The sequence below is a fragment of the Pygoscelis adeliae genome, unplaced genomic scaffold (genome assembly GCF_000699105.1).
Source record: "Pygoscelis adeliae isolate BGI_AS28 unplaced genomic scaffold, ASM69910v1 Scaffold113, whole genome shotgun sequence".
Lineage (NCBI taxonomy): Eukaryota > Metazoa > Chordata > Aves > Sphenisciformes > Spheniscidae > Pygoscelis > Pygoscelis adeliae.
In genome coordinates, this window is record NW_008825108.1 from 12,288,381 (window position 1) to 12,300,681 (window position 12,301).

Here is a 12,301-nt window from a genome sequence, read left to right on the forward strand (position 1 = left end):
CTGCTGACTAATTAGAGGCCAATCCCATACCTCAGAGAAAATTAGGACAATTCCTGCCCGATGCTGTTAAGTAGTCAAGTTATGAAAAAGCAACTATTTCCTTTAAATTCACTTTTCATTCTCTTCTTGTTACAAATATTTTTTCATTCTGCGATAAGACCTTTTAACATTATTTTCTGTCTGTTAAGTTTCCTGTGTAGGAAGCACTGTCCTGATGCACTGTATCAATCCTTAAAGAGGATCAAACAAAAAAAGGTTAAAATATTCAAATTTCAGAGTTATTAGGATCCTCTTGAGGATGATTTTCTTGTTTTCCATTTCCTGACAGAATTTGATTTTGCAAATGAAGCTGACATATGCAAACCCTGACCGCATCTTGCTATTAGCTTTATATTTAGACTTACGAGCGTGATTTAGATTTAGCTTGGGATTATCAGAACATCAGCTGCTCATTTCTTTAACTATGGGCTCTGAAAAAAGCTCTGCAAGGAAAGCATATCTGAGGACAACACCACGATAGATCAATAAGAGCATTATATGTCATAACACATTTCTATTAAAGATAAAGCACTTCCTGCTTGTCTGAAAGGTGTACAACTATCTCCCGGAACAGCAAAAAGGAAAAGAGACAAAACCAAACCAAATGCATACCAAAACTGATGTGGAAAACAGAAATAAACTAAAGAATTTTCAATTTGGACATCAAAGAACTAACATTTAAATGCTTCTATACAACTTAAACAGGACTGCGGAAAAACTGCAGTGTAGCAGAGGAACACATATTCTCAGAAAAGTCCATTATAAAACCTGTAGTGTCCCATAAGAATCATGATTTAATTTTGTTACTTCCCTCCGTGAACTTTGTCACAAGAACATATTATGTCCTTCACATGCTGTAAAACGAAAAATGAGAATATGCTATCTTATATATCAAAGTAAGTTGTATTCAGTGTATATTTGTATCAAAAGACGTAGCATTATTGCAGCCAAAAAGGCATAAGAACACAAACAAGACAAGTTTGGTAGGTAGAGATTATATCTTTTATTAGATGAACTGGTCTAATTTAAAAAAAAAAAAAAAAGCTTGCAGGAGCACAAGCTCTTGCGCAGGCCTGAAATAGAAGCAACAAACATAAGTTTGCTACGAAACTAAGTTTCATTGCACACCACAGTCTGCTTCTTTCCCACCCTCACGCCAGGCAGGTGATGCATTACCCCTCCTCACACTTCAGGGGATAAATTTATCAAACCTCTCCACTTCGCTGCGCAAGTACCAGCTACCTTTCCTGTCAGGTGGCCTAGCTCACACACACCTAATTCGGCTTAGAGCAGCTTCCCTCCACTTCTGCGAGCTTTGAAGTTTGCTCCTGCGTCTTACCTGAAGAAGGCTGTGTGTGCTCAAAAGTTTGCTTTCCTCAGCGCACAAACCTCGGCTTGCCAGCGCCTGTCAGTGCACTCCGTCTGCATGAACTGTGTCCCCGGTCATTGCTATCCCGCATGATGTGCTAACACAGAATAATCCAAAACACTAGAAACCAGAGGGCAAGTTTTACTGCAGCAGCATGACAACGATATGAACAGTTCAAGCATTAATGTAATGACATTAATAGCCTTGTGTCACTGGCATAGGAGAAAATAAACACTTTCAGAGTAAGAAATAATTTCTGAGGGAAAATGATAGGCTTGCGAACGAAAAATGAGTGAATTCTGTATGACACAGTATTTTTAGACCGGATAAATGCAGGGGAGGGCGGTCATTTTTGTTAGTAGCCTAATATTTTCCAAGAGCAGTTCAACACTAGATTGAAAAGTTATTTTTAAAAGATTTATTTCACTCTCCAAATGTACAGCATGGACTCCAAAACTCTAAGAGGGCACGCAAATAAATATCCGTACTCAAACAGCCCCGAATGGACTGCCTAGGTTTTCCGTGTCGTCACCAAGATGAGGACGGGCACAGTGTGTGCTTGCAGTCCCGGCGTCCCATCGCGCGTACTGGGGGCGAGGTCTGGGTCAGCTCTGCAGCCCCAGCGCACTGGGCAGCGCAGGTGAGCTGGCAGTGGGGTAGTTTAATTAGCAAAGTGTTATGCCCTGAAGCTAGTGGAAAGAGAAAGTTTTGGCTGTCCTCAACTAATGACATTGGCGCTCCACCCTTTCCATGATGTAACGTGATATAACGCTATCTATCATATAACCTAGCCTTAATAAAGGGAAACAAAGGTAAGGAAAAAGGCAGGGGAAAAACCATTAATTTTAATCCGGAAATTTTCCAAACACGAGATTAAAATGATGAGGAAAAATCCCTCCATTTTTAGAAGTCCCAATGCAGCACTGTTGCGCGCAAAAGGCCTGAAGAAGGCAGCCTTCGGCTGTGTTACTGTCCTCTTCGCATTACACAGCTCATCAACTCTGTTGTCGCAGCATTTTCAGGCAATTGATTACCTGGTTAGGAAACACAACTTAATGAGTCATGAGCAGCAGTGTTTGTTGTGAGTGGCACATGTTTGTTTAATCCACTTGAGAAATTAAATGAAAAGCATCAGTAGCCACTTCAAACTAGCTGAACGTCAGAGAAAAGCAAATGGCTTTATATATCTAATACTACACACTGGCACCGAACCCTCCTCTTGCGTGAAAACCAAAAGGCAAACAAGGAGCAAGTGAATGCTTGTGCCCACAGAGGCTGTGTACGTCGCCAGCATCAGCTAGCCGTGAAATTGAAAGCAAATATTTGCTCTGCTTATAAAATGCTCAGATTGTAATAATTGCGTAGTGCTGTAAGCTTTGAGAGCTTCTTGATCGTTTATAGATGCTGCCTCTCTGCTTGCTGAATATTTACTGAGAGTGGGGTGAGGTTCCCAGCAGTTCGCTATCGGTCACTCCCCTGGTTAAACCCAGAAATTTTTCAAACAGAATTACGCAAGCGAACAACTTCTGATACACCATATTTTTAGTTTCCTAGTTCCCAGTAGCACAGGCTGCTGGTTTTGTTTGGGTTTTTCTCACTGCAGGCAGTGGGCATGCCCCGAAGTCTGATCGCTCTTTCATTTAAGGTCCTGATTTGGGTTTCTTAAAACCACAATCAAAATCTTGACATTTCCTATGCCAGGCGTGCTGCAAGCATTAGGTGGTTTGGGGGGAGTTGTGGGGCTGGATTTGTCCTGTCCCAGCCAAGGAGAGAGGAGGGGAGTCTGTGGCTGAGCTCGGCTATTTTTTGGCTGTTGCCACCAGCGGATCTGCCACTTGACACGCTGGTTTTTCACACCTCTCACCTTCGCGCTAAACTACAGACTTTAGTGCAAAACCCAAAAAGTGCAAAACCCAAGGAAAATTGCAGAACTGTTCCATTTACCGGGGATGCAGGAATAAATGCAGTTTTATAACCCGGAGAGCCGTGCAGCTCCTGCAGGGCTGTGCTCCCCGCTGCGGGGAGCTGGAACGAGCTCCAGTGCTCCCTCCGGCTTGGCATATAGAGCATACTCTCTCAGTCTTACCAGAGGTTTGCATCACCAGCCCCTTCCCCTGTATTTTCAGACAGTCCTCACCAGGTCTGACAATGCTGTGACCCTGCTCTGATCCCAACCACCCCGGTCCTGCCCCCGCCACCTCATGTTGGTGTGCCCCCGCTGAGGCTGCCTGGGTCCCAGAAAGGGACCTGCTCTGGTGAAGGGAAACAGCAGCACAGTGGGGACTCTTGAGCACCCAGTCTGGGAAGGGGACATGAAGGGGTGGGAGAAAAGGTCTCTTGTCCAGCAGTGGGAAGTTGGCTCCCACACAAGTTCTTGAAGACAACTCACATGGGTTAAAAACGCTAGCTCAGGCTTCAGAGAAGCAAAGCTGCCTGTGCACCACCTGCCTGTTTCTGCCTCTGCACTGGCCCTTCTGTGAACTGATCTGAGCTCAAGGCTTGGGAGGGTGCTGTTCTTAACCTGGATGTGTGCCCCAGCCTGGCTCAAAACAAAAGAGATGTCTGTGCAACCACAGCCTACGAGGGAGGCGTGCTCCTCCCTGCTCCTTCCCCCTGGACCTTTGTAACTTCTGAGCAGTTATTTACATCATTATGTCCTGGAGTCCCCATTATGGACCAAATTTGGGAAAGTGCTTCCGCACAGGCTATGTTTTATGTACCTGTCTGTTTTCATTGACTTCAACGAGCTTCCAGTCAGCCCTGACGGTGCCTGAGATTGCTGAAAACGTGACTTCCCCCAGCCCCCCGCACACGGGGAGTGAAGCAGGGCGATGGACTCTGCGAAACCCGCATCACGATACTTTCTGAAAACAGCATTTTTAGATTACAGTCTTTTAGAAAGGCGTGCACAACCTGAACCAGGTAGCATTTGCGATGAACATGAATATTTCAGAACACATTTACAAAATGAACTTACTCCTTCCTTTTACAACTGCATTAGGCCATGATGGTAATAGTAAAAACATATTGGGTCAGGCAGCTTCACGTACGCTAGACCATAACAACATTTCCGATGCAATTTCAGTACTCGAGTGCACAAAATTTGCAGGATCAGGCTATGGTTTGCTGCCAAGGCAATGCTTTAGGAAGACAGCGTTTTCTAATGGCCATTTTGGACTAAGAACACTCTACAGTAAAGTTCATGCACCAAATACAAGTTCTAAACCATTTGCAGGGTTTTTTTAAATTTATTTATTATAAGAGATATAGTAGATAACTGCTAACATAATATACACTATATAGATCTGTAAATTTTAGCTATAAAATAGTAATATATATAAATGTATATATACTACATATTGTAATATATCTTCTGCCTTCTGGTTACCCAGAGCTTTATATACCAGGTCTACTGGTAAAGCAAGTGTTGCACTCTGATCTTGTAAGAATTTTTTCTACTATCCCTTACCTCAGGATAATTTCTTTTAAACCAACTTTTAGTGGGTCTTTTAGAAATTCTATTGTACTTTTCCTCTGACACAGCTTTGTTAAAATGTTACCTGTTTTTTTCATCTTCTGACTAAGCAATGTGAAACAGATAGAAAAACAGGAGGGACTTGTAGGTGAGATAAAGCAGTGGGAATCAAAACTACTGAAACCCTCTTCTGGTGCGAAGAGCCTCTACCAATGTTTGGGTTGTGTATGTTCCACTGATAAACATTACCTTGTTTGCTGTAAGAAGATACAAAACTAGTTGTATGCATTGCTAAGTGAACAGCATCTTCTGCTAACCCCTGTTACCAGAAGAGGCTGTAGGACAAGGCAGGTGGTGTTCACTCAGATGTTCAACTTCTGGTCACACCGAGCGTCCCAGATAGGACGCTGTAGGGATGTAAGCCCAGATAGGAGAGGGATCTAAGCCCACAACTCTGCCCACAATGCATTTTAGGTGGGCAAACATACAGCTGCTGGAAGACAATAAAACAGATGCTGGTAGGGAGCAGGTTCAGCTTCAATCTCCAAAGATGTCAGGAGCTGGCATGAAGGCAGGCCTACCTCTGTAGAGGCATATACTGATAATTAAGGCAGACACATAAAGTCTTTTAAGATGTCTCTTGTAATATTGTGCTCTTATCATTACTATGACCACACAGAACTTCCCGGTTATTGTACAAAGAGAGGGGAGCTGCTCTGGGAAAGAAAACTTGCAGGTGCTGTATCCAACTGGAGTCTTGCTTTGTACCCAAAATCTATAGCACCAGGACCTGCATGGAAGATTCTTCCATCCTAAAGAAATGCAACAAAAGGTCTTTTGCTTGTAGGATCCCCTCAAGGACATTAAAGCAAAGGGTAGCTAGTCTTGAACTAGCTGGTCTTGCTCCACCATTTGACAGGAATCCTAAATAAATAAAGTATTCTCTCATTTTTCCTCCAAGTTTTCAGTCTGCAATGGGACTAATAATACTTGCCCCTTGCAGCAAAATACTAGGAGATTCTGAGATGAAAAACACTGTATGAGTTCAAAATACTTATCATAATCAATAATTCTACGATATGATAGACTCCTCACTTCAATCAAGTGCACTTTAAAAAAAAAATGATGTGCTCTAAAGATAATTTCCCAAAGACTATCCTTGAAATCAGAGGATTCAGATATGGAGTACTTAACTAGATTGCAGGAAAAATGCCATTTCTTGTCCTGTAATTAGGCAACAGAGCAGATCTAATCACTTCATTACTGTAATGACAGCTGCTATATGAAGCCCAAACCCAGAGAGAGAAATAGGTTACCGCACAGGTAACTCAGCATGTTTTTAAGCACAACTGCTAGTAGAGCTGTATACTTTGATATTTTTGTCTGCTATTCACCTTTTTTCCTTATTTGCAGCTTGAGTTCAATAGCATGTCAGGGAGGTGCGACTGGCGTTGACCAGCTCCAGTGCTGCAAGGGAGGCTCGGGGGAAGCAGCCACACCAGCAGTGCTGGAGACTTCCCCGTCTCAAGCAGATCAGGAAGTTTTGCTATATTTATAACATGAAGTTCCAGTTAGCTTAATTTTATCAGCTTATTGTTTTTTCTGCAGAACTTGACTCCTCCATAAACACATTATTAAATGCATGCACATTTAACAACCACTGAGCACGCACGCACTGAGCATTGCTTTGGCCTACAGCACTGGCACCGTCTCTAGGGAAGGACTTTGATGGAATACATGATACCCAAAGCCTTGTAAATTATGGATTAAATTTTGCTTTCACTGATTTCATTTAGGTTTAATGAAAATGGATTTTTTTTTTTTTTTTTTTTTTTTTCATTTTAAAGAATTGCAAAAGCTAATGTAAATACCAGAGGAACAATGGGATGGGTACTGGGCACCACATGAGGCACCTGCCCGGCCTTACAGATGTGTTAACAACCTCAGCTTTTAAATAAGCTTACTATTTCTGCTGTATTTCAACGATACTTCCCGACACGCCCTTGGGCTTGTCAATAGCTTTATTTTGGTTTATTCTTTTAAAAAATATTAGCCATCAAGATGTTCTTAAAGGACGTCATTTTAACCTAGTCCTCTACTCCTTGAGTACGAATTTCTTGTGTGTAAAGCTAATCTTTATTGGCTGGTTGTTTACAGTGGTGATTTAAAGAGTTCATCATTTTACCACCATCCTGAAAAGCTTATGTCATCTTATTAGATGGGAATTGTGAAAAATAAGAATTCGTTCCTTTTTTTCAAATTCACTCATTTTATGATGTTTCATAATCCCGTAACTTCTCCAGGATACATTATTGCTGGATTAAAATAAGGTCAGTATGTGCAACCTGGATACTTACAGGTTACCATCTAATTTCATATATAGTCAGGTAAATGAGCACTCTGATTTCTAGAGATACTGAGTTCCCTCAATTCCCATGGATTTAAGCAGCAGTCAGAGATGCTCGACAACTTTAAATGTTTCTAATTAATGATATGGATTTAGATATATAATATTTGGCACCCAAATGCTGAATTAAACTTTTATATTCTTTTCTTTTATATATGTGTCTTTTAATCTGTCCTTTTTAATAGAGGAGAATTCAATTACTGGGCTGTGCACTAGCAGGCCAGTCCCGGATTAAATAAATTATCTTTAGTATAATTTAATTCACAACAGTTATCAATTATTTCATGTTTCTAGACACATCCCATCTTCCATAGCTATGCCTTATGCTGGGACTAGCAGTTGCAAGTTGCCAGGACCATTTGTGGCAACCTGACATAACAGGTACTATCCCTCAAAACACTGAGCAAGCCTTTAAAGTTAAACTATACAAATGGAATGGCAAAAAATATCCTTTTCTAGGGAAAAGGAGAGAGGAACTCCTCTTTGTGTTGTAACACAACTTGGCATCATGGTTACGACAAAGTCTGAATTTACTCATTTCAGAAAGATCAAAGTTTTATGGTGTACTCAGACCATATAAATTGGCCTATAGCACTATAAATTGACGGTAAGAAGCAATTAAACAAAAGAGTATTTTGTTACACACACTTTTAGTGTGTTTAAATGAAGATTTTAGTATCACTACAGGCATCTATCATACTTGCAAATCTCTTTGTTTTAGTCACTGCTATTTCGCCTCATGCAAGAAGTTTGAAACCTTTATATTCCAGTAAAACACTTGTTCTGACCAAAGAAAAGAGTTAGAGCAGATGATCAGAAGGTAAGGAGAAAAAGCACAACTACCTGGTTCGTTGCATGAATTCCTGAATCTAAGGAGGAAGAGCAGAGGACAACTCCTCCTATTAAACCAGGATTAGTCATTGTAGTTGTATACCACACTTTGGCCAGGAAACTAACAAATTATACCACCTCATGATCACAGAGTCATAGACATGCAGGATTTCGCAGCCCTCAAAAACTGATTGTCTCAACATGCAGGGTTGGAGGCGGCTGAACACACGTTTAAACACAGTTGATGCTATCAGTGTTCACGAAACCTGTGACAAGTGTGGGCAGTTCTTTTCAGAGTATCGTGCAAGACCAGTCATGTACAAATCATACATTATGCATCGTAGTCAATAATGTTTTTACTTACTCAGCTGCTAGGCAAAATATCCCTCTCAACTAATGTCACAGAATCAACGTTGGGACCCTGCTAGCACCAGCAGGCTTTTAATATGGCAGTAGATTTCCAGGAAACGTTTATTTTTGTCTGATAGCAAATCCTGGCATCGCAGACTAGAAAAACCATATTTGTTGAAAATTTTACTTTACTTCCCAGAAGAAAGTTGCACCGGGCAACGCAATAGCTCGCTGTACCACCCTGGAAGAGTTCACCCACCTCAGCGGGCCCCATGGTATGTTTGGGCTTGAACCACCCTCAGCCCAAGTAGGTACTAGCACTTTGTTCCTCCTTGCGGCACACCTGCAACACTTTTTGAGCACACAGTCTCTGTGAAGCCTTGGTGGGATGAGGACCTCACTAACTACTTCCTAAAAGAGGACCAGTACTGCCCACTCCTGCGAGCAGCCCCATGGCTTAGATGCTGCCTTATCAGACCTAAGCTCATGGGCTCTCTGCCGCAAATGGACACGAAGTCTTCATTCCAAAAAACCAAAACCAAACAAAAAAAGCCCAAAAAGTCTACGTGCTTTTTATTTCAACTAGCACAAGATGTAGACGTAGCACTGAGGTGCAAAAATAGCCATTGCCTACACCCTGAGCTTCCTCATCACTCTTGGCCATTCTTGAAGGCCAGTCGGAGACTTCAAAGATATTCAAGGTCACTCTCTGGCAGCAAGCAGCTTCTCTGCAAAACACAGGATTTTTCTCCTTCAGCTGGCGTTCAGCTTCTGATCTGTTCTCTTTTATTCCCCTCTCTTTCACACAAGCACTAACACGTAAGTTCAAACATGACGATAACGGATGTACTAAAATAGAGGTGAAGAGGATTCTGTAAGCACGTCCAGCTCCTCCTCTCAGGCTTGTCACGTCAGCCCCGAATCCCCGCACCCCAGGCACAGCTACCTCTGACTCCAGCAATTGCTTTCCCCTGGGCCGTAGCCATATATTTGCCCAGGGGTAAAATATTTGAACGGGCGATCATCCACATTTAATGACCTTCTGTCATCAGCTTTATGCCAGGTGCAGGAATTGTGCTTGGAATCTCTTGTAGGCCTCACTGCAATTTGGAATCAAAAGACAACAAAGAAGCCAACCAAGCCCCACTTTCAATAAAATGCACCCCAAATCAAACAGCATTCAGAAACTGTGCATGGAGAAGCTTGCCAAATGCTCACACGTGTGATAATTTAGTCAACCAAAGAAGTATTTGGTGTCTTTTGATTTAAGTTCACTTTTATTATATAGGTATATTTTTTGTTGCATACCTGCAGTTTCCATTAGACAGTTTAAGTTAGTCAATAAGCATAAATTTTTGAAGGGCAGCGCAGAAGGGAATTTTCTAGACTCTGGAAGAACATTGCACTTCAGAGTGTAGTTCTGAAAATGAACGTGGCTGTTGATGCATTTTAGGCAGCCGAAATATAATCTAAAGAACATTTGGAAGTTGCAGGTCTGAACAAAAGAAGGATGGGAATGGTGTTATCACAGACAGAGAAAGGCTCAGGGCTGTTTTGGAGGAAAAAGAAGAGGATCCATTTTGACTAGATAAAAGTGCATTGAAGGGCATCCAAGAAGAGAACTGCCAGTTTTAGATGGACAAGAGGAAGAAAACCGATGGGCTTGAAATATAAAAGCAAGTTCCTGAATCTTTGGTATATCTGAAGCCAGATATAGGAATAAGATTATAAGTGAAAGGATAAAGAGAAAGGCCCGGGAGGAGTGAATAAGGTCAATAAGAATGAATGGCATGAAAAGGAGGTTGTAGCGAGGTGGGTGTTGGTCTCTTCTCCCAAGTAACAAGCGATAGGACGAGAGGAAATGGCCTCAAGTTGCGCCAGGGGAGGTTTAGATTGGACATGAGGAAAAATTTCTTTACTGAAAGAGTGGTTAAACATTGGAACAGGCTGCCCAGGGAAGTGGTTGAGTCACCATCCCTGGAGGTATTTAAAAGACGTGTAGATGAGGCGCTCAGGGACATGGTTTAGTGGGCATGGTGGTGTTGGGTTGACGGTTGGACTCGATCTTAGAGGTCTTTTCCAACCTTAATGATTCTATGATTCTATGAAAACCTACTGAAAAAAAGCTTACAAGAAATCATAAAAGCTGGAACTAGGAGATGCTGGTCACAAGCATCAAGGTTTCACAGAATATCAAGGCAAACAGAATAAACAGTGCAAAAAAATCAGAAAGATATTGAGAGTGGAGAAATATGAAACACTAGAAGTGCAAAGTGAAACAGTTATCATTTCTGAGAAGCGCAATTATTTTTGTGGAGCTGTGTTAAGATATGCTAAAAAGATTTTTTTCAAATTCTATGAAAAATAATTACCTTGGTTCTAAGACTATGTATGACAAGGTAAGAATCAAACTATCTGTAAGGTAGAAAACACCTGCCTTTACAGGTATAAAATGAACAGTGGCAACAGAACGCATGAAATCAATGACCATTCACCTGACAGTCAACCTGATACACGTTTTGTTTTAAGGAAACAAAGCAGAGTTTCTTCTTATTCCCTACAACAATACCACTTGACCACATCCACTACATAATACATATTTTTATTTAGTAATTTGAGGGGAGGCTGATTGTCAATTTAAGAGAAATGAGTCTAATTGAGTAAGAGTGAATTGCAAATACCTTCTTCTCTGCTTTCGGGCACGGTGTCTTGCACATAGGGCTGGATGGGGAGTCAAGCCCCTGGCTTGGAATCCGACCCCACATCCTTTGTCGATCTGAAATTTCTTTGGGGCTGTGCAGGGTGCTGGTGTGAGCCCCAGAGGGGTTTATTCACACGAGGAAGTGTTGAAGGAGCAGCCCTTGGCTTAACGACCTTGGGCAGCTAGTTCTTCCTCTGGCTTCACTCTCATTACTGGGATGATACAGCTCTTGTCCTAGCGGGGGGTGATGGGTGTTAATTAAATTACTGTTTGCACAGCGCTTCACATTCAGAGAGCTACCCTAGTGAAAACAAATGCAGTACAAGCACCGAAATGGGAATCTGACTTGTACATGCAAAGACGGTAATTTGAAAACCACAGTTCTTCGTGTGTGTCATCTGCCTTTTTGGCCTGACATTTAGGAGACACGGTAGGGGAACTTCCAGAGCAAACACCTCAAGAAGCTGCTGGCAGAGCTACCATGAGAACTTCCCAGCAGCCGTCCCCCCTCCGCCGATGGCCAGGCAAACTGCCCCCAAACCCACACGCTCCAGCACCCTTTCACTCTTTGCCTTGCGATATCCCCTGCAAGTCATGCGTCGCGTGGGGTGATACCAAGGACTGTGGTCCCAAATTGCCAGCTGCAATGCCATCTTGCTTCAGGGTTGTTCTTAAAATGTTTTTTTCCAAGCCAAAAAGCTCATACAATGCTTTCTAGAGACTAGGTTAGAAATAACAAGCTACAGCAAATCATCTGTGCATCAAATCCCCCTTTGTATCTGAAAAGCGTGTCTTGCCCCAGTTGGAAATGCTCTGACCTCTCACACAAATGGCAGCATTTTCAGCATATACATTTTGCATGACGAAACAGGAAATTGGGTAACATGATGATGCCAGATCTTCCGTGGCCATCTCAGTGAAAACGCGACAAAAATCCGGCCTGCCTGCCAGGAGGGGTTCTCCTGCGGGCAAGCCGTGGTGTAAAAAGAGAGAGAAAAATGAATGGTTTTGTTGTAAAAAGAGAAAAAAATGTTTTTTTAAAAAAGAAAGGCGCCGAAGGTACACGCGGCCGGGGAGCGGGGGGTGCCGGCGAGCCCCGCGGGTCCCACGCCCGGGTCCACGTGCCAG